The sequence below is a fragment of the Acomys minous genome, assembly GCF_964271855.1.
Source record: "Acomys minous genome assembly, chromosome: 16".
Taxonomy (NCBI): Eukaryota; Metazoa; Chordata; class Mammalia; order Rodentia; family Muridae; genus Acomys; species Acomys minous.
Window position 1 is genome coordinate 35,983,177 of NC_140498.1, and position 24,574 is coordinate 36,007,750.

At 47.7% G+C, this 24,574-nt stretch overlaps 1 protein-coding gene across 4 annotated transcripts in view; it reads left to right on the top strand.

Moving 5' to 3' along the window:
- KCNIP1 (potassium voltage-gated channel interacting protein 1) overlaps window positions 1-24,574 on the top strand; it is a 357,410-nt gene that overhangs the window by 261,693 nt on the left and 71,143 nt on the right. The window contains exon 1 of one of the 4 annotated variants that reach the window (XM_084762898.1): window positions 6,824-6,844. The exons of the other annotated variants lie outside the window; for them this stretch is intronic. The gene's annotated coding sequence lies outside the window, so the exon portion shown is untranslated. Of the gene's footprint in view, window positions 1-6,823; window positions 6,845-24,574 lie in introns of those variants that run through there. 4 annotated transcript variants of the gene reach the window in all.

Below are 24,574 nucleotides of genomic sequence, written 5' to 3' on the forward strand. Positions count from 1 at the left end.
GGAGGCTAAGCATGTGGCCATCCATCTGAAGTCATGCATGGCTTAAAGGGACCGATCCAGGATGGTACATCAGGCTGTCCCACATGAAAGCCCTCCACGTGGGCAGTGGCCAGCTGCTCACATCCAACCACCACATATACACAGAGTGAAATAAGCAGAGACTAAAGCACAGTGAACCAGAACCCTTTCAAGTCGAGGGCACTGGCACAGCCACATCGCTCACACCCGACACGCTCCGCAGTGACATCCCATCCGTATGGGCTTAGTACAAATATGCATTGTTCTCCCAGGAACTACCAGTCCAGCTGTGACGCCCAAGAGCTGTCTCTTCCTCCCAGGCCCTCAGCATCCGACAAGGCTTCCCACCCAGAAGCAGCCAGCCCAGTGCACACACCCCCTGGCTCTCCAGCTGGACTTTTACAAGAGCCTCTCCCACTCTCTGCCCTGGACCCCACCCCACTCACTCCCTTTCAGTCCGGCTACCCTTGGCTTCTTTAGCTGTCCCAAGTGCGGCTCCTTTCACCCAAGATTTCCACAATCACACTCTAAAATCGTTATACAAGTCACTTGCTGACAATTGTAAATTTCTTTTAAAACAAATCTCTGGGGTAAATTTCCATCTCGCCGTGCATTAAAGAAGAAATCGTTTGCATACTGATGAGATGGGTGTGCCTATTTATCTTCACGTGAAGAACTGGATCCTGGCTGAATAGTCCATGCTGCAGGGCACAGAGCATCCTAGAGGTTTGACAGGTGCTCTCTGTTCTATAGTCAGGAGTGCAGAGAACATCACTTAGCACAAAAATGTATATAGTGGAAGACATATGTTGAGCTCCGTTTTAGAAACTGGTGTAAATTCTCTCCAAAGATGAAGCCAAAATTCACCGAATGGTTTTTGTTTTTTAAATGATACTCAAGTCAGCAAGTTTTAAAATCAAGTATTCTAACACAGTGCAACCCAAAGATATACTAATTTGATACTTATATGCTGAGGGATGACAGAAGGAAAATATTAAGTCTTTTTTTTTTCCTCCTGTGATTAAACAATTATGTTTCTATGCTTCGGAGACTGCGGTTCACAGCAGGCCATAATCACGAGAGGTATGCAGCATGCACAGCACCAGCCTGTGCTCAGAACGGAGGCCTCTGCAAAATGTCTTCCTGCAGCATGCGTGGGCGAGGCCTGCCGGAAGCAGCCAGAGCCACTGAGGGCTGGATATTTAATTAATCTTTGGTCACTGTGTGCTCGGGAACTTTTATACACTGGCAAACTGCTCATGTCCCCTTCGTTCACTGGTAAGACTCCATACAGGGCTGTGACTCACAGTTTAAAGAGGATTGGGCGTAGTCTCGGGTACCTCCTAGGCAAGGCTGACCACGTGCACCTCTGCTCGGGACCCCTCTACTGCTTTCTCTCTCTCGCTCAGAGCAAAAGGCATGGGAGCCCCATGCTGTCCTTGACACCCACACTTCCCAGCACCTCCACTCTACAGCTCACTGATGTTGCCCTGTCCACCTTGGCCTCCTTGACAGCCCATAAATGTGATTTCCATGTCCCAGCCTCAGGGCCTTTGCACATGCTGGGGCTGGTACTAGTGCGGTCATCACCCAGGTGGACTCAGCTCTTCTCCTTCCCCACAGTCTTTCTGCCCTGTGACTTTCACACTACAACATAATGTCGTCTTCCTTGTTGGCATAGCTCCATTCAGCCACCTCTGTGAACATCTTGCCTTTTCTAGGTGGACATAAGCTCTGCCAAGGCTACCAGATCACCAGTTTTATCCTCTTGGGTGGTGAGCTCCGCACACGCATTCCATAAGTCTTTGTTGAATGCACTGATTCTAATAAACCAGCCTGCAGCTCTAGAAAAGATGGCTTTCTGTTCTGGCCCATCTTGGTTCAGCTCAAAGCAGAGAGAGGTACCCAAGGGATGCACAGGCTCCAGGGAGAAGTGGTTTCCAGAGAGAAGAAGGCTGGGCTCAGAGCTCTCCGAGATTATAGCCTGCACTTCAGAGAGCAGACAACCCTCGTGGGACTCCAAGGCCAACTGTCCTATAGGAGGAAGTCAGGGGCAGGAAGGAGGGCTGATGCTCTGTGCAATCCTGGTGCTGAGGCTGGAGCGTGCCTCAGCCCACCTGCCTGGGGTCCTGGAGTCCTCTCATTCACAGCTGACAGCTGGGGTGTGCCAAGTGACCCCCCTGCAGAGGTACCTGATAACCCTCCCAAGGTCATGTACGTGTAGTGACAGAGGCACAGGTCCATCCAGGCAGTTTGACTTGACACAAGGGGAAGGAAGCTATTTTGCCGTTCTGAACGGCAGATTCCGCTCTGGATGTAGAGGCTGAGGTAGCTGATAATGAAGTGCCCATGGTGCCTCACCTGGACCTTGCTCCAGTCTCTTCCTCTTCAACTTGGTCCTAGCGCTCAAAGCAGCAGTTCCTGGAAACATGCCTTACATAAAGTGGTCTCTTCCTTCACCCCCAAAACTCATGCAACTGCTCCTCATGCTAGGATGACAGGGGCTGTAGGAGCTAAGTCCACTAGGGAGGCATCCCCAAAGCCCCTAAAAAATCTTTGTCTCAGGCTTCTAATGGCCAGCTCTGCTAAATGTGCATCAGTTCCAGCAGTGACCAGCAGAGGGCAGCAGCAGCCTGGAGAAGGCCCAGGCACAGAGGATCACTTCAAGACCATCAACACCTGTGCTGCCTGCGCCACAGGATTCTACCTATTTCTTCAAAAGATTCCACCTGAGCTCCTCTTTGGTTAAGGTCTGCGTCTTCCTCTCTTTCCATGGCTACTGCTGCTACTCACACAAGATAGCCTAAGAAGGCAGAACCTTCGGTAGCCTCTTCTCTCCTTGCACAGTGAGTTCTGGAGTTTAAACTCAGGTCATCTGGCTTGCTCAGCACGTGCTTTGACTCTGTGAGCCATCTCCCAGGGCCCAAAAGGGAAAAACAAAATAAAAAGCACGCTTCCGGGTTGTTAGCTGTTGCGGGCAGGACTCTGGGGCCAGACTTCTTCCCAGCTTTGAATCCTCCCCTACCTGAGCTCTCTTAGTGCCTGTTCCAGTGAAAGAGACGCCATGACCACGCCAACTCTTACGAAAGAAGGTATTTAACTGGGGCTGGCTTACAGTTTCAGAGGTTTCGTCCATTCTCGATGTGGCAGGGAGCATGGCAGCGTGCAGGCAGACATGGCGCTGGGGAAGGAGCTGAGGGCCCTACATCTGCCTCCACAGGCAGCAGGAACCGGTTTGGGTGTTTGAAACCCCACAAGCCCACTCCCCAGTGACGCACTTCCTGCAACAAGGCCACGCCTCCTTACCCTTCTCAGTAGTGCCACTCCCTCTTGATGCGCAAGCATTCGCATTGATATGAGCCTTTGGGGGGCCATTGTCACTCAAACCAGCACAGCTGCTTTGGCCAGTAACTCCTCTCCATGCATCCAGGTGGATGGGCAGTGTCCGTGCTATTGGGCACAGTGTTAATTGCTGGGCCACCCGAGGCTCCCAAGGTCACACATCCCCCTTGGTTCAATCTCCCATCCCTCCTAGCCAGTCACACTAAAACGAGAAGTCAGGCCTGTTTTTGGCAGAGGACTCCTACTTTGTGGGTCAAACTCCAGTCCCTGAGTAACTGTGGTAGATAAAGATTGTCTACCAGATATATGTACGTGATCAAGCCTCCCCTTCCTCCACAAAATTCTCTGGGGGTGTATAGAGAAGTTTATTCCTCTTACTCGTAAGAAGTTAGAAGGCACACAGTGGTGCAGTAGCTTCAAGAGATCTTTTTCTTATTTATTTATTTATTCACTTTACATCCCTATCAAAGCCCCCCTCCCTTCTCTCCTCCAGATTCCACCCTCCCATCCTCTCTCCCCTTCTCCCCTCCTCCTCAAAAAAAACGGGAGCCTCCCTCATCAACCTGCCCCGGCACATCAAGTCTCATCAGAACTAAGTGCATCCTCTTCTTTGAGGCCCAACAAGGCAGCGCAGCCAGGGCAAAGTGTTCCAGAAACAGGTAACAGAGTCCGTGTCAGAGACAGCCCTTGCTTTAATTACTAGGGGACCCTCATGAAGACCAAGCTGCCTGAAAGCTACATATGTGTCTGGGGCCTAGGTCCACTCCATGTGCACAGTCTCTGTGATCCTCCATGGTCCTCAGTGAGTTCCCTCTATTGGTCTTCTTGTAGAGTTCTTGTTCCCTTCCAGGCCCCTCCATCCTTTCCCCCCAACTCTTCCACAAGACTCCCCACGCTCCACTTAATGTTTGGCTGTGGGTTTGTTTTGATCTGCTGCTGGGTGCAGCTTCTCAGAGGACAGTTCCGCTAGACTCCTATCTGCAAGCGCAGCAGAGCATCAGTCATAATGTCAGGGGTTGGCTCTCTCCCATGGGGTGGGTCTCAAGTCGAGCCAGGCATTGTTTGGCTTCTTCCCTCAATTCCTGCTCCACTTATATCCCTGCATACCTTGTAGGCGGGGTAAATTTAGGGGTCAAAGATTTTGTGGGTGGGTTGGTGTCCTTCCCCCCCCTCCTCCATTGGAAATCCTGCCTGGCTAAAGGAGGTGGCCACTTCAGTCTCCGTGTCCCCCACTGCTAGGAGGCCCCATCTCCTCCCACAGGAGGGGTCTCTAGCTTGTCCCAGAGATGCCACCACATCTGTTTCCCTTCTTTCTCCCAGCATTTCCGCCTCCCACACCTGCCCTCCCCCAACCTGATTCCCCACCCTTGTTCCTCCCCCCACGCCCCTCCCCCACGCAGTTCTCTCTCTTCATCCACTTCCAACGTCTATTTTATCTCCCCTTCTGAGGGAGATTCAAGCATCCTCCCTTGAGCCCTCCTTAATACTTAGCTTTTTTTAAGTCTGTAGATTGTAGCATTTGCTGTCCTGTACTATATGGCTGGTATCTACTTATAAGTGAGAACATAGCACGTTTGTCTTTCTGGGTCTGGGTTACCTCACTCAGGATTTTATTTTATATTTATTTATTTATTTATTTGGCCTACAAATTGCGTTGTTTTTAATAGCTAAGTAGTATTCCATTGCGTAAATGTGCCACAGTTTCTTTGTTCACTCTTTGGTTGTTTCCAGATTCAGGCTATTAGTAATAAAGCTGCTATGAACATAGTTGAGCAAATGTCCTTGTTGTACGGTGGCATCTTTAGGGTACATGTCCAGGAGTGGTATGGCTGGGTCTTGAGGTAGATCTATTCCCAATTTTCTGAGAAACCTCCAGATTGATTTCCACAGTAGTTGTACAAGTTTTCACTCCCACCAGCCATGGAGGAGTGTTCCCCTTGCTCCACATCCTCGCCAGCAGGTGCTGTCACTTGAGTGTTTGATCTTAGCCGTCGTGATGGGTATAAGATGGAATCTCAGAGTCATTTGAATTTGCATTTCCCTGGTAGCTAAGGGCATGCTTCAAGAGATCTTGAGGGACCTGGGCTTCCTTCATCTTCCACTGGTATCCATGGCTGTATTTCAGGATCCAAGATGACTGCTGGGCAACCATTTCCACAGCTAGGAGCTGAGGCAAGCTAGCCGCAGTCCATTCCAGAGAATTCCAGGAAGTAGGATCAACAGGACTTTGGTGACAGCAAAAGAGACTCACATGTAGCTGGTATGAGAACCAGGAAAATACTGACTGATCATACAACATACAGGCAATGGCTGGCTAGTCAGGAAGTGGTGAGCAGAAAATGACGGTGCTCATTAGCATACCAACCGTGTAAGGAGGCACTGAGGAAAGAATGCTGCCTAAGCCTGCATGGCATAAGGGAGATATTAGCAGGTTGTGAGAAAGTGATTAAATCTAAGTCACCAGGCACCAAAGCCACCATCTTGAATTGAAGACATTTATCTTACCGTTTCGACTCTGTGTCCCTGAATGATAGGTGGCGTTCCCAAATTGCAGATTGATATATTTACTTGAAATGAGTAATATCGTGCAAATGATAGACAGAGAACTTGTTCTCCCTGCTCTCAGAGGTTGTGACAACAAGAGTGGGTCATTTTTACACACACACACACACACACACACACACACACACACACACACACACGGATGTAGGCTATTACACAGGGGCACAGTTTGCTAAAATCTCCCAGTGTGCACCGGGCATATTTGTATCCTGAGGAGAGGTATCAGTATGGAGAATTCTCAGCTCTGTCTTGTGTAGCATCCCAGCATGTCCTCTGAGCCGGAGAACCATGAAGTCCAGGCTGGGAGCCTCCGACAAGGTAAGCCTGGCATAGGGCGCACTGAGACCGCCTCCGGTGCGAGTGAACAAGGAAGAAGGCTAAACTCCACCCACTGTCTCTCATTCCTTTTGGCTTGCAGCTCTGCAGAGGTTTTTGTAAATTCATCAATGGCCTGTTACGAAAAAAAAAATGAATATATCTTGATCAATAATATTCCCTCCCAGAAAAGGATCAAACCAGAGGCAATCCCACCTCTTAGCTCTCTGGGAATGCCCCTCCAGCTGTGGCTGGTTGGCTCCCTCTAGCCAATGGCTGTTGCCCTGTACCCCTGGGAAGAACCTCTTCTAGGACCCTGCCTCTGTATCTCATGATTATTTCTCCTGGGCTGTTGACTTGGTCAAAGTCAAAATTGAGAGAAATTGTGCAGCAGCCCCTGCTTGACCCCTGCCCTGATGGGGAAATGCTCTGTGGGACCTGATTTAGCTTGGATTCAAGGGGCTGCACCAGCTCCAGAGGCTGCGCTGGTTCTAGGGGAATATGGCTGTCACCCTTCTGTGTTCTCTCTTGCAGGTAAGTCAGGTTCGAGCAGCCGAGAGGGCTGTGTGATGACACAGTTCGCGGTGTGGGAGCAAAAGTCGCCACAGTAAGACACCATTGCTTCATAGTATCTCAGCGTTGCTGGGGCGGGCATCAGGATGGGCTTCTGTCCCGTGGGAGATTTCTCTGGGTCTGGAAGGTGATGCTGAGCCTTGGGGGGTCCCACTGAGGGCCCCTAGCCTTGGCTGGGGGAGACAAATGGTGTCTGGTGGACTCTATTACCTGGCCCCAATGTCTGTGCATGTAGCTTGCACTGGGCTGCCTGCTCCACTGGGGGTATGGCATTTATCCACAATCCACCGCATTGACTCTGAGGAGCTTCTCTGGGCAGCTGCAGATGGCTGAGACCTCCTGGCATGGAATGGAGGGGGCAGGACATTTGCTGAGGCCTCATCAGCTCTGCTCTGGAAGACCCTCATCCTTAATGGCATGCAGCCTCAGCCGTTTCCAAGCTCATGGCATCCCACCAGCCATGTCACTCCCTCCAGGTTCTTTCTCCCTCTCCATCACCTCTCTCACCCATCACCTCACGCCAAGGTTCCAACCAATGGGGACAAGTTGTAGGCTCCTGTACCACTGTGAAATGGGGAGAGGAAGTTCAACTATGTGGCATTGTTTTGTAGGGCCAGGTTCCATGTGACATCTGACTGCTAACATTGAAATGCATGTGATGAAAGGCTTATGGCGTGCCTTCTGGGAGCACAAGGGACATCCAGATGCGTATGTGTGGCCTAGGCTTTCTCCAACTTTTTCAGAACTGGGGTTAACCTACCTTTCAACCTCTGTTATCTCTGACCGGGAGATCCATAATTCTGGTGTGGACCAGAGGCAGAGCAGGGAAGGAGAATTTGCTTAAAGCACTGTGCAAATGGTTTTCCTCGTGTCTTAAGGGGCTAGGACATGCCCATCCCTGTTCCCAGGAGTTCTCTAATGCCCTTGGCTTGGGGATTTGTCCTTAGGCTTTAAGCAGGTCTTCAGGAGTCACTCCACAGTGATTATAGTTAAACAGGACCCAGAGCTGTGGCAGGGAGACCTCAGATCTCAGATGTGAACAGAGGTCTCCAAGCCCTAGGGCTGGCCATGAAGACCTGAGTCAAGCTTAGCCCCTTCTGCATAGTTTCCCTAGGAAGAAGCACACAGTCGTCTTTACTGCTGTGAGGCCCGTTGCAATTTTCATGTTTGACCCAAAGCTTCTGTCACCGAGTCTGGTGACATGAAGTCATGGATCAGCATTTCCCCAAGTGTGGGCATCAGACCGTCGACCATCAGAGCCCTGGCTGCTCATGGGTCATGCGTAGCTCTGACAGTATGTTAGGAAGGACTGTCTCCACTACCAGGTCACAAGCTTGCCTCAACTAGGCTTTGGAAGCAGACATAAAGAGGCCAAAGGTGGAGGAGGCACCCCACTAACAGCAATCCAAGAAAGCCAGGGCAGCTAGTGTAGGCCCCACACCAAGCAGGGAAGTTTTTGGGGGATAAAAAGGAGTGTGCTGTGATGACAAAAGCTCAGCATCTGACAAGACAAAGACAGCCATTAGGGAGCGTGTGCCTAACAACAGACCGTCAGAATACACGAGAGGAAAGTGGATAAACACAAGGAACAGCAACCCCACCATCCCACCTGGGAACCTCAACATCGGACTCCCACAAATGGCCAGAAGCCTCAGGAGAAATAATTGAGGGCACAGTCGAATTTATTGGCGCTGGCATCCAGCTAGGCTCAGCCGACCGCCATGGACCATCACTCCACAGGAAGAGATTCCGCGTTCCTGCACAGGCACAAGGTCATAGTTTGGGCCTTAAGACATATCTTGACACATCTAAAATAATATAAATCATATTGTGTCTGTTCCTGAACCAGTCTAGAATTAAACTAAAAATCAATAACAGAGAGATCCTAGAAGATCCGTAAATGCTTAGAGATTAAACAACACTTTGCTGAATAACACACGGGTCCAAAAGGGAGTCTCAAGAGAAATTTACAACTGTTTTGAACTAAAGTGAGATGAAAACACAAGTTATAAAGTGCTTAAGGCACAGCAAAGGCGATGATTTGAAGAGGATATATGACGGTGAATGTGATATAAAAATACTTAAAAAATAACTAAGTATCAATAATCTAAAAAGCAGAAATGAGGGGATAATAAAAAACTAGATCATACATCAGTTAAATCGGAAGCAGGAAGTCAACATGAGAAAATTAATAAAATCCAAAGGTGATTCTTTGAAAAGGGAAAGTATAGTCAGTGGGTCTGTAGTCAGTAGGCCTGTAGCTGGGTAAGTAAGGGAGAGAGGGAGAAAAGACATGAGTTAATAAAGTCAGAAATGTTCTCCATAGATCACATTATAGAATAACAGTGAAAATATTGTAAACATCTCTATGACCACAGATTAGAGAAACTGTATGAAACGGGCTGATTCTTTAAAAGATACAGTGAGTCAAAACTCCTGTGCAAAGACATGTGCAACATGAATTAACCTTTATCTGTGGAGAAACTGAGTCAAAAGAAATTAACCTTGCAAAGTAGAAGTCAGCCAGCCTCAATGGGTTCACTGGCTCAGACCACTATTTAAGGAAGAAATTAATCTCCTCTGGTTCTTTTCAGAATATGAAACTAAAGGAAAAACATTTCTTGTTACCTCTCACCCTAATATTAAAGCCATACAACGACATTATTAGAAAAAAAAGCTACAGCCCGGTATCTCTCATGCATGTAGGTAACAAAATATTAATAAGCTGAACCTAACAACATGTAAGAAATATACACTTCAATAAAGTGAGACTTACTCCTGACATGTAAGGCTGGTTTAACTGTCAAAGATCATTAATTCAGTCATCACATCAGCATAACAAGAATCTTATATCAATGAATGTGGGGAAAGTGTTTGACAAATATTCAATACCTACTCACGATAAACAGAAACGTCTCTCAGCAAGCTGGGAACAGGAGGGAGTTTTCTTGGCCCGATAAAGAAAGCCTAGAAACCATGGGTAACATCATGTTCATGTTGAGAAGTTTCCCCAGGAAGGTCGGGAGCGACCTAAAAATGTCCCATTCCTTTTCCCCATTGTACTGGAAACCTGGCTAATGCAATGTGGGGTAAGAAAAGGAAAGAAACCTGGGAAAAAGAAATTAAAGACACCACTACCCAGAGAAGCCATGGTTGTCACTGGGCCAGAATCTGAAGGAAGAAACAAAAATGATGATGATGGTAAGATTGCAAGTCAATTTAATCCTAGCACTCAGGAGGCAGAGGCAGGCAGATCGCTGTGAGTTTGAGGCCAGCCTGGTCTACAGAGCAAGTCCAGGACAGCCAGCCAAGGCTACACAGAGAGACCCTGTCTCTTAAAAAAAAAAAAAAAAGATTGCAAGTCAAAAGACCTATACCTTAAAGCCAATTGTTTGTCTGTGCACTGAGACTGAACATATGGGACATGACATTGTTGACCCATTACCACTCATGGCAGCACCCCAAAATGAAAGTGTAAGTCTGACAAAATACACATGGGGAAAACTGTCCGACGCTGATGAGAATATGGAAGAATTTAAACAATGAAGAGATGCTCCGTTTAATGAAGGAGGAGCTGTAAAGCCCCACTGCTGATGGAGAGTTACACATCCCGGCTATATAGCCCAGCAAGCTACCCAGCGACCAGCAGCCGACTTCGTTATTAAAGAAGAACAGAGTTGGAGACTGGCCCTCCAAGGGTCCAGACCTACTACAAAGCTACAATAGTAAAGACACTATGACACTGATGAGGGAGGAAAAAACGAGAGATAGCTCAGTGAACAGAAGAGAACACCAAGAAAAAGAACTACACACCCGTCAGTGGAGCAAGGGCAAAATGTCGGTCATTTCTGCAAATGAAACGAGAACAACTGAACTTCACATGCAGAGGGGGGAAAAGAATCTAAGACATGGATTTTACTCACGCCACAATAATTAACTCAAAATGGATCACAGTTTTAGAGGCTTAAATATAAAGTTCAAAGCTAAGATCTCCAGGAAGGTCATGTAAGAGAAAACGTAGACAACCGCCTTGAACGTGGCAGCGGATTTCTAGCTACAACAGCAGAGAAAGATACAAGAGAAAAGAATTTGCAATTCCATTACAATTGGGAAGCTTCTGAGAAAAATACAAGGAGAGCAAACATAGATCAGGAGAAGACATTTGCAGAAAGCACATCTAATAAAGAGCTGTTGTCCTACATATACAAAGAGCTGTTCAAGCCCAACAACAACAAAAGGCGCCACTTAATTCAAATGTGAACAAAAGATCTGGGCAGCTCACCAGAGAAGATATGAAGATGGAGAACAAGTGTGGGACATGACTGTCAATCTCCTACGTCACTGAGGGGTTCACCAAAGCATCCGGGGTACCACCACAGTCCTTAGAATGAGCCGTAACCACTGACAGTGTCGAGCTCTGATGAGAGTGTAGACCAGATAATCCATTCATTGGCAGAGATGCTGACAGGACATGGCTTCTTTGGAAAGCAGTTTCCAGTTCCCTAACAAAGGTCAACACCCCCTTCCCACACATCTTCCCAATCCATCTCCTTGGCGCTTACCCCAGTGAACTGAAAACATTCAATGCTGCTTCAGCCGTGAACAAGACCTACATGTAGCCGCTTACAGCAGCTTTATACATAGCTGGGAAGCTTTGAAAGTACCCAGATGTTGTTCTGTGACTGTGTGGACAGATGAACTGTGTGCAACCTGGACACTGGACTATTCAATGCAAAAGGGTGTAAGCTAGTGAATCCCAAAAGACACAGAGGACATTTAACTGCACGCTCTAAGTGAAGGATGGAAGGCTGTCCTGGGGTTCTGGGGGCCCAGCAAGCACAGGAACCACACCGCGCTGAGGGGAGAGGGTATCCCAATGGAAGGGCATCCTGGGACATGGGAGCCCAGGAAGCACACACTGAGAGGAAGACTCCTCGGCAGAGACATTGCAGCTCCCAGGGAAAGGTATCCCCAGCCGAGCTCAGGAGCTCAGGAACCTCAGCCCCACCCCCCACTTCTTTGCTTGTTCCCTTCATTTGTTCTTGGCTTCTTCTGATGAAAAAGTCACACCAGGCTGTAAATCTCATAAATGTATTAGGGTGTGGAGGGACAAATCCAGAGCTGGCTGTTTCTGCTCCCAGGAGAGAACAGCAGGAAACTGAGCAGACACAGCCTTTATACAGGATTTCTTAGTGGGGTGGACATTTCTAAGGCAGAGATTTCTAGGGTGAAGATTGGTGGGATTTCAAGTCCTGAGCTTGGGGGAGCTCAGGGATTGGTGGATTTTCCTGCTTAGGGATTGGTGGCTTTTTGTTCTGGCTTTTCACCTAAAATTAGCATAGTATGGGAAGAGTCCTATTGAGGAACTAGAGATGACCTTTGTGACAGTTACAGAGGCTGGAAACACTGTTTTGACAATTAGAGGTCTGGGGAAGAGGCCTGGTTGCCGGAGCTCCTCAGGCTGGGGCGTGGCCACTTTCCTGTTTTGAGGGTTTACAAAGTTTACCAAGGGAGACCGTGAGTCACCATGAATAGCCAACAACAGGGATAAGATGGTGGTGGTGGTGATGGTGGTGGTGATGGTGGTGATAGTGGTGATGGTGATGGTGGTGGTGGTGGTGATGGTGGTGATGGTGGTGGTGATGGTGGTGATGATGATAGGAGGAGATGAAAGTGAGGGAAAGAGCTAGAACAGGCTCAGAAGCTGAGAATTTGAAGTACACTTTGTGCCTCACAGCTGGAAAATGGAAGAAAATCAAAAGAGAGAAAATGGGATTTAAAGAGCTCTTAAGAGTTATCCATTGAAAACCGTTTCCTGTAAAGATCTAAATTCCTAGGGCTGCAGAGTAGCTCAGAGATTAAGATCACTTACTGCCCTGTCAGAGGTCGGGAGTTCACCTACCTGTACCACATCAGGAGGCTCACAAATGCTATAACTCCAACTCCAAGGCTCTCTGGCCTCCATGGACACCCACACACACCTGTGTGCACTGGTGCAAACACCCCCAGACATACAGGACACATAAATAAGAGGGAGAAAAACCCAAATTTTAAAAAAATAAACAAAAATTCAAATTCCTTTAAAAAGAGAAACATACAGGGTCTAATTGAATTGTTTAAAAACTGTCCACATTAAAGTATACAAGTTCATTCATTTTGACATAAGGCAAAATCCATGATATAAAAAGTTATTACCCCCAATGTTTCTTCCTGCCCCTTTCTCCCGTCTCCATCCCTCCCACCATCCCCACCACAGGTAAACACTGCTCTGCTTTTGTCTCTGTGGAACTTGGTAATCTCTAGTTTTGTGTGAGCAAGCAGTGGCTCAGCATGCACACCTTCTGGCCAGCTAACTCACCAACATGTCCTGAGATCAGTGGCTACTTCCTACCAATGCCCCCTTGTGGGGACACACCATACTTCCTCTGCCCAGTCACCTTTTCATTCAGGCTGTGTCATTTTGGGCCACCACAGATAAAGCTACCTTAACATTTGTACATGAGGCTTCCCATGGACTGCTGCATTTTTTTTTTAAACTCTTCTCAGACAAATAGTTTGAAGTTAAGTGCATGGATCACACACTCAGGAAAGGCTAATTTTAAAAAATGTCAACACATTTTTTTTAAGTAGTTGCACCTTTTTACAACCCACTGATTCATAAATTAGATTTCATCAAAACTTTAGACTTATGCTCCCAAACATCATTGGTAAAAAAAAAAAAGGAAAGCCACAGAGACTCAGGACATGGCTCAGTCGATAACATGTGAGCGTGAGGTCCGGAGTTGGGAGCCACGGTATGGATGTACAAAGCCAGGGACAGTTGTATGCATCTGCATTCCCATTGCTGCGGAGGCAGAAACTGCAGAATTCCTGGAGCTTGCTGCCTGAATCCAGCTGAATTTGTGAGCTCCGGGTTTAGTGAGAGACCATGTCCCCACCCCACCCCCACCCCCCAAAAAAAACCTGAATGAATGAGCAACACACCTGATATCCATCACTGGCCTGAGTGTGCATTTATGCACATATAAAAACACACATGTGCACATGCGCACACGCATACACACATACACACACACACACACACTCAGAGAGGGACAGAGAACAGCAAAGTTTATATCTGATTTTTAAAACGTGGAGCTGAGATACACAAGGAAAAAATACACATCTCCCACTAAAGTAAACATGACTGATCCAAGGACCTTAATAGGATGCTTTCGAGTGGAAATATTTAGGACCCATATTTAGGACATGCAGAGGGGAGAAGAGGTGAACTGGACTCCATCTAATATCTAAAGGACAGAAGGGCTTAAGGTGTGTGTGTGTGTGTGTGTGTGTGTGTGTGTGAGAGAGAGAGAGAGAGAGAGAGAGAGAGAGAGAGAGAGAGAGAGAGAGAGAGAGAGAACTTGGGTACAGCTAGAGACTGTGGACTGGACAGGACCTTCTAACAGTCAGGACTGTGGAAACAGTAAGCACCTGTCACGGAGAGGGGAACAAATCTAAAGTGTGACCTGGGTCACAATCAATCCTAATCTTGTCCTGAGAGTCTCAAAGGTCTGTCTTCCCAGAGGAAGGGATGTTCCTGGAGGTTTTTCTTTCTCCCAACTATGCAGAGAGTTTGGGCGCAGGTAAGCAGTTGATGATGTTAGCCGAGCGGGAATGCCACGTGCTTAGACCGGCCTCCACTAACGCTCTCCCAGGCACCATCATCCCTGCTCTCCTCCCCTCACCTCCTTAGCAAATGGCATTCCTGAAAGTTACAGCTGTCTTGGAGCCTTCGCCATTTATAATCTTCTACCTCCCCCCTACTGACTTTTTTCTTTTTATGTCTCCTTCCTGGACATTACTTATTCTTTACTTTTAAATATTTGTTTCCGTAAAAAAAAAAAAAAAAATGAACGCCAGGGACAGATTTATAAAGAGCGTTCCTGGAGAGGCGGCGGATTAATTATTCAGTATCCGCTCCCTTTGTAACTATTTATTGTCTCATATGCATTTATATGGCACCTATCACCGCGCTCTCCCTCCGCGCCGGAGACATTTTTCCCAGGGATTGACTACTTGTCTAAGATGCGTATGTACTTTTTTTTTATTCCCGACTGTAACGGCACGTGCCATTGTTGGGTAATTGTGTTCATGTTTTTAAATGTGAAAAATAATCAAATATAACTCGAAAGAGATTGTACAGTAATTCAAGGGGATATTAAACCACCAGGAAGTTAGTCGGCAAATAAATAGGCGTTTGTGGCTGCCAGGGTGAGCGATGGGAGAGGGGCTGGCAGTGGGGGAGGAGAGGCAAGAGAAAGGCACAAAGGATGGGTGAAGCTTCCAGAGTTTTTTTTGTGCTGTGGAAAAGGGGCATTCTAGGGGCCACAAGTAGGAGACCTGACATCACTGGGCTTTATCAGAGGTAGCCAGAAGTGGGGGGAAAGCAAGGTTGCCCACCAAGGATGAAAAGCAGAAGGCTGGACAGGAGGGTAAAGGCTGTCCTGTGTGCTGACCTTTGAGGTCAGACTCAAGGGTGCCCTGCTGGGACAGAGAGGGCCTAGCATCAGTCTCACAACTATGGCCGCCGGATGTGTGCTACTTCCTTTGTGCACCTCATCTCTGCTCGCGTCACTAAAATACCCCGTGGGATGAATCGATAACGGTTGTCCCATTTTACAGATGAAGGAACAGGAGAGCTGAGTGGTTATGCAACTTCTGGGTGCCCTCCCTGACGCCGCTCCGCACCGTCCCACCTCACCCTTACACAACTAACAGAAGTCCAAGGGGTGGTCCCTGCCTCCCTGCCTAGAGCTTCCAGACATGGGGACAGACTCTGCAAGCCAGCCTGCCAGGAATGTGCTCCTTTCAGGGATTGAAGATCATACAGCTGAGGCAGTAAAGGAGTGAGGCGTGAGGTTTGCCTCCACCCATCCCTAGGGACTGCTCACAAAGGCGCAGAAGTGGGAGGTACAGACGGCAGAATCAGGAAGGACACATAGGAGGACATGGGAGAAGGTGAGGAAAGACACACAGCTCTGGGCCCGTTTTCTTCCCACCATACCTAAGAAGGATGTCCCGTGTCAGAGGGGTGAGAAGCTCACCTCCTGCTGGGCTCGCTTGAGACCTCAGCATCTAACAGGAAGCCTGTCTCGAAGGCGGCTTTATTGCCTACCTTCCCCATCATGGCGTGTGGATCTGACCAGTGTTGAAACTGGGTTTTGTTGAATAACACATGAGGCACGCTGTGCCTCTCGCAGCCCCATGTTGCAAATGTATATGAAAATCTGCAGGCTGTGCTATTTATCTACACCAAGCGCATCCTCCTGGAAGGCGGCAAGAGGACCTCATGCAAGGCACGGTCCAGAGTGGCCCAGCTTTCCCAGGAATCTTCTCATTTTCTCATTCCTGCCCGGTGTTGGTTTTACCTATGGATATACCGTCAGTAAACCAGATAGGCTGTGCGTTCTAATCCACAATGCGAATACTTGAAAATCTGAAGCTCTTTGCTGATGCCAAAAGTGAAAATTCCACACCAGCAAACTGCTCCCTGCACAACAAGTTGAAACCTACTTCCTAAAGTTGTTTTCAGGCTATATGCATAAGATGTACAGGAAATAAGTTGCACAGCTAAGTGAGTTGCATCGCCTGGACAACATCCCCTAGTGCGCATGCAAATACCCCACACTCTGAAGGAGAAACAAAAGATATCAAAACCCCAAACCCTTCTGGTTCCTAGCATTTTGGTCAAGGAGTAGCACCTGCCTGCTTGCTGGAACGCCATTCTCGCCAACAAGTCAGCCATGTCCAGTGTAGAAGCCCTATCCCCCCAGCTTTACTCTTTCACAGAAGATCTACACTGCTCTAGTCTGTCCCCATGTGCTAGCCAGGGAGCAGGTTCATCCTAAGAATGCTACCATTTCTACTAAGAGTCTGAGAAGACCACGGGGGTCTCTCTCACTCAGGTTACACGGTTCCCTCCCGCTTTCCTGCCTCTGCACACCTGCATGCATCTTTCTTCGGATACCTCTTTTACGCTCTCTGCACACCGTTTCCCCAGTGCTGAGCTTTGCTCAGTCTCACCTCCTCCAGAAGAGCCAGCTTGGGCTCTTGTGGTCACCGTGACCGGCCTTCTCTGCGATCTTCTGCCACGGTGGTTCCAGGCATCACCTGAGCACTGTTATCCCCCATTTGCTGAAGGTTGCTGAGCACCAGCCAGGTGCCAGGTACCGTGATTCAAGTCTACGGTGACACCCCAGAGGACAAAAGATAGACAAGACGCAGAAAGAAGGAACTCGCATCACAGACACACTCACCAAGAGGAAATACGTTCACAATTGTGCACAGCACTATTCTACTCAATACTAAAACCACGTGTTGTACATTGATGATGACTATCCGTTAGAAAAGGGGGGCTTGGTTGAATCTGGGTCATTACAGTAGGAAATTTATATGTATATAATCTGTTACTCTTGAATATTAATGCATTTAATGAGGGTAAAACATATTACTTAAAACAAAGTATTTCCAGTTGCTACTAGATTCCCTCATTATTTTTTCCTCTGCAGATTCTGTCCACAAATTTACCTGTACATCAAGGGTCTGCACTTAGCTCAAGTCCACCTGTGGCCAGACTTAACCCTTTGTTGGCAGAGACTACTGCAACAGTAACTAAACCGCACGGTGTTCTATGACCTTCTGCTTTCACACTTAGGGCCACCGCATGCGTTAAAAATATCTGGTTCATGGTGTGAAAAGAACTTTTCCTGTGCTTTTTCTGAAGCCAGTAAGAAAGTGTGCATCTGATAAGGTCAGGACTGCCTGCTCTGGAACTCCAGAGCATGCTCATCTGGAAGCTCGGAACAATTTAAAAATAAGCTGAGATCACCATTGCTCCGTTGCTATTCACAAAAATAAGAGTCTATAAGTTAGCTGGGTGAAAGATTAAGTAATGAGCTTGGTAACTGCAGCCAACACATAAAAATTGAGCACAGTGGCAATTATCCTCATTATCTTTTAAATCATCCTTAAAATATGGTATATGTAAATAAACCAACTCAAAATACATCCAACCAAACCATTTCTTTTCCTCCAACACTGGCAAGAGAAGCTCTTTTTTTTTTTTTTAATTGAACATAAGCTGATGTTGGGGCTTCCTTGTGTCTGTATCATTGAGAAACAACGTGTGTATGGTGCACGCTCATGCTGATGTGCAAGTCATGCTCAGCCCAGTGAGATGCTCTAGGCAGAAGAGGACATTGAAGCCAAGCAAGGCAGGTAGCAGCTCCTTCTGGAGCCTGGCTTCAGACGTCCAGCCAGTCTCTCCCCTACTCCCATTACACTCTGGTTAAAATCACATGTGGTTAAGCAACACCAACGAGGTCCAGAGCCACAGTTCTTACATGCACCTGCAGGGGAGCAGGCCCTACAGGAAAGGCTGGACCAACAGGAACATAGCAATCTCTGTAAATGACTTCTTCTCCAGGTGTAGGTGCCCAGCCTGGTCTCAGTGTGTCAGAGTAGGAGGAAGACTTGGGTGTCCATGACAGAAGAATGGGCATGCCACATGCCTGGGATTGTGACCTTGTTTCCACCCCAATATTGATCGCACTGTGTTCTGAGAACTGACAGTCGGCTTGGGGAACCTTTGTTCTCCCAGCTGTAACAAAGTTTAATTACCACGTTCCTGCTGTGGGGGAAGAATCTTATTCTAGAAGCACCGCTCACAGACCCATCCGTCATCTTGTTTATTGACCAATGGTTTCACCACAGGGCAGGGAATTTTTTTTAAAAAGCTCTGTGCTGAGAAGAAAGCTTCTAGACTGTTGCCACAGCAGCTCTGGAAATGACTTGGACACCCAGAGATGGGAGTGAGGTCTGGTGTGAGAGACAGGAGGAGGAGGAAACACCAGGTCTGGTACTAACGGTCCTCACTCTACAAGGCTGAGAGCCTCGGTCATCTTGCCTTTCCAGTGCTGCTAGGGCAGCATATCCCTGAGTTGGCATGACCATCTCAGGAGGTCTTCCAGTTACCAGAAACCTAGTCATGGGCAACGTTAATGGATGGTGTGTGTGTGTGTGTGTGTGTGTGTGTGTGTGAGAGAGAGAGAGAGAGAGAGAGAGAGAGAGAGAGAGAGAGAGAGAGAGAACCTTGCCCATTTTTCCAGAAGGAATCTCAATGCATGCACTATTGGTGCAAGAAATAAACTGGAAGCTGGGCAGAATGGCACACGCCCATACTCTTCAAGCTTTGGAGATCATGTGTTCAAAGCCAGCCTAGGCTATGTAGGGAAAGCCATCTCCAATCTCTCTCCAACTTACCCCCAAGTTAGGATAGAATTGACTACATCTTCAGTACTTGTGACACCATGGGCTATAGCCTACATTTCCCACCTTCCCTCCCAGCTGGTGTCTGCCCAGGTATCAAGGTATCACCCATAGGACACTGTGAGCATGACTTGTCTTTGAAGAACATCTCTTGCAGACTGGTGGTCATGACTTGGCCAAAGCACAGCTGAGTGATGCCTCTGTTCTGTGCAGCATTACTATTGGCATACAGTGAGAAACAGTCTTGCCTCACACACGCTGCACTATCCAAAATGGTCACACGTCTAATACCTTGTCAGGGATGGCGTATAAGCTGCACTACCAAGGTCCTCTCCCCCCAGAAGTCTCCAAGGAATTTCCCCAGTTTTACAGTCTGGCTTTTTATATAGCAGTACAGGATTCCAAGAGACCAAGGCAGAAGTCACTGGCCCCCTTTAAATGGCCAAACCCAGAACCAGTGTATTACTTTCTGTCGTTGTACTTTTTGGGCTCTTTACTGAGTTTTTATATCTCTACCTCCCTTCCAATCCTTATTCCACCCTAATCCCTCCCAACCCCCCAACACCGGATAGGAGGGAAAGAAGGTTAGAAGAAAAATAGGGTGTAGACCCCTTTAGATTACTTTCTGATGATTAGGAGCTTTGCACTCCTAGGGGCAAGTCCAATCAGAGGCAAGCAGATCTCAGTAAGTTCGAGGCCAGCCTGGTCTACACAGAGAAATCCTGTCTCGAAAAACAAAAACAAAAGTATCCATCAATCCAGAGAACCAGCAGTCCCCAGAATTAAACTATCTGCAGCTGGCAAAAATCATGCCCTCCTAGAGTTCATGACAGTCCCTCAGCTCCAGTGTTCTCCAGGGTGGACATGACCACAGCTTCCTCACAGCTACTCTAATAGCCAGTTTGGTTTTTTAAAAAATTGACCAGTGTAATGTCAACGCCCTGGGGAGTTCCCATAGGTCTGAGCCTCTTGGAAACTCATGCAACACTAAGCCACCCACCCCACCCCTACCCTACTCACCTGCCCCTCACCTGCCACCTACCCAGCACACTCTCTATTGAGAAACCTACAATTCTCAGAACACAGCCATACATGGATGACTACCCTGTTCCCTGCTGTCCTACCTAGAAACCTTGAGGTCTGAGCCTGCCTTGCCCCTCCCGCCCCTCCAGCCACCCAGCACCGTATCTTGCCATTTTCTATTGGAGGTCTTTTCAGCTTTCTCAGTAGACTGAGGATCCCAAGGTCTCCCCTCTGTATTTCTGTCTCATCCCCTATTGTCAGAGACCCTGGTTTCTCAAGAGAAGTGACAAGCAACCCCTCCTCCACCTTCCCATGCCTTCACTTGAAGTATTTTATCTTGGCTTCATATCCTTCCGCAGTTCTGAGTTCTGGGTCTTTTCAAAACAAAACCCAGGCACATCGCTGTTGTTTGTTCATTGCGCCTGTCATATTCCCTGCGTAGGGTACTCTGCATTTTGAACTGGACCAACTGAGGAGCGGAAATAAACATAGCAAAAATGCTAAGAATGTTGTAGGCAGAGTCCAAGAGCAGTGCCCAAGAACCGACAGATGTTTTAGGATAGGGCTGTGCATATAGGTGTGGTAAAGGCTTAGAGACATAGAGGGAGAAGATAAGATGCTCCATCAAGGGCGTGACAGCCAGCCTGAGACTGAAGCGCAGAATCCAGAGAGTCATGCTGCTGCAGGCCAGTGCTGTCCAGCAAGACCTTCAGTATCATGGTGTCTTTGTTACCCATATCCCAACAAGGAAGGGGCTAGAAAGCACGCTTCCTACCAGATCTTGCCAGGGCTTTCCCAGAGACTGCATCCCCTTAGAGCAGTGGTTCTCAACCTTCCTAATGCTATGACCCTTTAATACAGCTCCTCAGGTTGTGGTGACCCCCAACTATAAAATTATTTTCATTGCTGCTTCATACTGTTATTTTGTTACTGTTAGGAATCATAGTATAGATGTTTGATATGCAACCTCTGTTAAAGGATCATTAGCTCTCCAAGGGGGTCAAGACCCCACAGGTTGAGAACCACTGCCTTGGGATCCAGCAGTCACGGAAACCTGGAAACTTGCAAGTTTCTCAGAACCTTGAAGAGCTGGCAGGATCTGAGAAGAAAGTTTAAGCTGAAGCTTCCAAAACCTTAAGGCCTCTGTTTTGTGACTGTGTTGGGACGGTACGTAAGATCGGCACCAAAAACACTGAGAAACAGGCTAAGACGGGAATTCCAGGACTTGCGTCACTCAAGGACAAAGTTGCACTTCTTTCATGCACACATTTAAGGCCTCTCAAATCCAAGCTGGCTTCCGTCACCTTTCTCTTTTAACCCAAAGACGAGCCACATGATAAGCCACATCCTCTCAATGAAACCTCACGGCATTGTTCTCCTTAGTTGTCTCCATGGTTACAATGACCTGTTTATATCGCATGTGCCCATCAGAAACCTGACAAGAGACATCCGAGGCAGGACATCTTAAAGTTACTCTGGACAAACGTGTGGGCAAGTGTAGGGGAACACAAGAGAGAGTGCAGGGCCTGGCCCTTCCATGGACACTGTGTGGTCACCTGGGAAATAAGGGACCGAGGACCAGCAAGAAGCAAAACATCTGAAACTCTGCTGCACAGGAGACTGGGGAGTCTCTCCTCTCTTTCTCCGTTTCTAGAGCAAGATGTTTCCCGAAATCTTCAAAGAGCCTTAGTTGTTTGAAATTTCAAAACTTTACCGAGGTGAAGATAGTGAATTCCCACAGTTCGGAGAGCATCTTGCCTTTTATCCATCACTGGCTGAGAACAAGACATCTGGCCTTTCCTGTCCTGCGTTCAGAACTTTGATCTTGAGGGAAATGTGTCCTGTTAGAATTACTTTCACTACATCCTGCATTATCTCCCTGTTGCCCATCTCCTAAGGACACCCTGGACTTTTTTCTTGACCTCTTGGTGCTCCCAAGTTTAAATGATCCCCCCTCTCTCCCTCCATCCCTCCCTCCCTATCTCTCTCTCTCTCTCTCTCTCTCTCTCTCTCTCTCTCTCTCTCTCTCTCTCTTTCTCTCCCTCCCTCCCTCCTCTCTCCCCCCCCTCTCTCCCTATTTCTGTCTTTCTCTCCTCTCTGCCTGTCTCTCTTCTGTCTGTCTCCATCTGTCTCTTTCTCTCCTCTCTGTCTTTCTCTATCTCTCTCCCTCTCTGTATCTTTCTTCCATCTCCATCTCTGTTCTCTCTCTGTCTCTCTCCTGTCTGTCTCCCTGTCTCCATCCTTTCTCTGTCCCTCTTTCTCTGTCTGTGTCTCTCTGTGTCTGTCTGTCTGTCTGTCTGTCTCTCTCTCTCTCTCTCTCTCTCTCTCTCTCTCTCTCTCTCTCTCTCTCGGGCTTTTTGCTCAAGCAGGGTCCACTCATTCCTTACCACAAGTCACGGAAGTGGTTACAAGGAAATACAAAAATAATGCTTATCTCAAGACGTCCCTGCCCTCAGAACAGTGAGCACACCACTTGCATGAAGGAGTCCTGGATTCTGTTGGCTCAAACAGCCAGCGTGTGTCATGGAGATAGATAGGTCCAGCCTTCAGAATTCCGGACACAGTCCAAAACCGTTGGCTGTAACACCATGTTTCTGAAATTCAATCATGTTCCTCATTGATTTCCATCTTAAAATTGGAAGTCTTTGCCCTCAAGACATAATAAAAAGCCACACAAAAGAAAATGGAAAAGCCCCACCCCCTTAATATTTAAAGGAGAATGATTTTTATACAAAATACTCATTTGTCTGCTTAAAAGTAAATTACATTGTGGTGCCAGTTGGGGTTGAGACTGGAACACTCTTGATTTATGGCTTCTGGAAGGAGAGACCCAGCTAATGAGATTTGCTCTTTTCTTCAGCCTAGACTAGCTGGGTGGCAGCTAAAGACCCCAGGCAATGGCAGCAGGTTGCTAGTGTCTGGCTTATGTCCCTACCTTAGTGCTATTGTCCTGCACATACCCAGAGTTCAGATTGTCTGTCTATAGCCAAGAGACAACAAGGAAGGGGAATAGAGGGGAAGATGGGGATAGTTCCTGTCCTGTCTCCTCTTCGTGTGGTCCATAGAACCCTGCCAAGGTGCAGCTCCATGCTCTTGATAAACCCTCCACCTCACCCAACAGCTGCCTGTCTTTATGCTCCTGCCCACCACCAGCGGAGGATATGTTCAGGCCATCCTTTCTTGAGTCCTGAACACAGAGCCAACACACAGCCAGTGATGCACAAGAACCAAGCAAGATCCACATGCAGAGTCCTGAGGTCTGTCTCAGAGCCTGGTCCAGTGAAGGGTTTCCATGGCAACTAGGAGGTGGGAGAAAGAAAAGACATAATGCTGGACATAATGTAATTGGCTCTGGCATGGAGATCAGCTAAGGCTAGAGTCACACACATGGGAGTCACCCATGTAAGCAACATATGGGTTGCACTTAACTATGCTGCATTTCCATGAACACAGGAACACGTGAGCACTTATCCACATGTGCACACTGCTACAGGTAACCTACAACGTCACATCTATCACAGCTTCCTGTCTGTCTTAGGCCAAGGATGTCTGACCTCCCCCTAGTCTGTGTATAAGGAGATGCTGGCATCAAGGTTCTAGGAATTGAAGAATGACAAAGAGGGAGCCAGCCATGGTTTAGATGTGCATGAGTGGGAAAGTCTTAGACTCCATAGCATGCAGCTCAATGTAGGCAGCTCCCCATCTGGATCCTTCCTCCGTTTCACACCCTGAACTAACTGAAGACTTTCCTGAGCTCCAAGATCAGCAAGAGTCAGAGCCCAGAAGCCCCATCAGTTACTGCTCACTTGGTATCATAATCCACATTTTTACCAATTTGCAATTCAACACAAAGTGATGTGTTTCATAGCCATCCATCTCACACTTTAATTAAGAACCTAAAAATGGAAAGGGAAAAATGCCAAGTGATAGTGGCACACACCTTTAATCCTAGTACTCGGCAGGCAGAGGGCAGGCAGATCCCTGAGTTCAAGGCCAGCCTGGTCTACAGAGTAAGTTCCAGGACAGCTAGGACTATACAAAGAAACTCCGTCTCAGAAAACCATACATGTATATACATACATACAAAATTTTAAAGAACCTAAAAATGTGCTGGACCCATGGGTTGATCTCATGATGCCCAGAAAAGCTCAACTCTTCTCAACATCTGCTTCCACTTCCCAGGCCTCCCCTCAACATGTGTGACATGACAAGGAACATCCCTTGCTAAGCCACAGCATAGTAGCAGCAGAGTCCTCATCTCTGGGACTGAATGGCTGCAGCCACCAGCAGAGGCTCTCACTGCCACTTGAAGTCTAGTCAGGAAAAGACACAAATCTGCCATCAAATGATAGGAGCCAGCACTTCGCAAACACAGTCCTCTAGTAGGTCATGGGTCAGACCCCTGACACAGTGTGCACAAGAGTCACTTGTA